General features: G+C 35.1%; 1 non-coding gene across 1 annotated transcript; it reads right to left on the bottom strand.

Annotated features, from left to right (window-relative positions):
* Positions 1–522: 522 nt before the first annotated feature.
* Positions 523–629, bottom strand: LOC119040290 (U6 spliceosomal RNA). The gene has a single exon (XR_005080822.2). It is a non-coding gene; the product is annotated as a U6 spliceosomal RNA (small nuclear RNA).
* Positions 630–1,291: the final 662 nt, after the last annotated feature.

The following is a 1,291-nucleotide window of genomic DNA, read 5'->3' on the forward strand; positions in this document are numbered from 1 at the left end:
CATTTAATTCCGCTCTAAACTTGGTTATTTCCTTCCTTCTGCTTGCTCTGGGCTGTCTTTGTTATTGTTCCTCAAGTTCTTGCAGGCGTAGGGTTAGGTTGTTTGTTTGAAATGTTTCTATCTTCTTTAGGTAGGCCTGTATTGCTATAAACTTCCCTCTCAGGACTGCCTTCGCTGTGTCCCATAAGTTTTGGGTTGTTGTGAGATCATTTTCATTTGTTTCCAGAAATGTTTTGATTTCTTCCCTAACTTCATTCTTGACCCATTCGTTGTTTAATAGCATACCATTCAGTCTCTATGTTTTTGGGTGCTTTGGGTTTTTTTCTTTGGGGTTGGTTTCTAATTTCAGTCCCTTGTGGTCAGAGAAGATGCTTGGTATGATTTCAATTTTCTTGAATTTTTTGAGGCTCATTTCTTGTCCTATCATGTGGTCTGTCTTTGGAAATGTTCCATGTGCATTTGCAAAGAATGTGTATTTAGCTTCTTTGGGATGAAGGGCTCTGTATATATCAATTAAGTCCAAAAAATATGGAGAGCTTCACGAATTTGCCTGTCATCCTTGAGCATGGGCCATGCTAATCTTCTCTGTATCATTCTAATTTTAGTATATGTGCTGCTGAAGCGAGCACTAAAAAATCAAACTTAAATCCAATAGTTGAAAAACACAATATCTGAAAAATTAATATACTTTGTTTTTTCAGTATATTAAACATAAAAAGAGAAAGGAACTGTGACCTTGAAGACAGACCAATAAAAATCAGTTAGGCTGAAAAACAGAACAAAAGACATTTTTAATGAGCATAGTTTCACTGAGTTATGGGACTGTCTCAAGTAATATAACTCATGTAAGAAGAAGAGAGAAAAAAATGGGACAGTAAAAAATTACAAGTATATTTGTTGACAATATTCTAAATTTGATTTGAAACAGCAACCTAGATACACATGAAAGTCAGCAAACTTTGAGCAGAATAAATGCAAATAAAAGCATGCTGAACCACATCATAGTCAAACTGCTGAAAATCACAGTAAGAGCAAATCTTAACAGGATCCAAAGAAAGAGGACATTATATAAGAGCAAGTAATTACATAAATGATGGTTACTTGTCATTTTTAAAAAATGAAGCTAGAAAACATGCAACTATATATTTTTAAAAAATTATTTCTTTCTTTTTAGACAGCAGTGAAAGAGGGAGAAAGAGGAGAGAAACATTGGTCAGTTGCTTCTCATACACTCCCAAACACCAGCAGGGACCAAACCTGCAACCCTGACATGTGCTCTGATTGGGAATCA

This window comes from Artibeus jamaicensis, unplaced genomic scaffold, assembly GCF_021234435.1.
Source record: "Artibeus jamaicensis isolate MK-2021 breed Jamaican fruit bat unplaced genomic scaffold, CSHL_Jam_final contig_410, whole genome shotgun sequence".
Taxonomy (NCBI): Eukaryota; Metazoa; Chordata; class Mammalia; order Chiroptera; family Phyllostomidae; genus Artibeus; species Artibeus jamaicensis.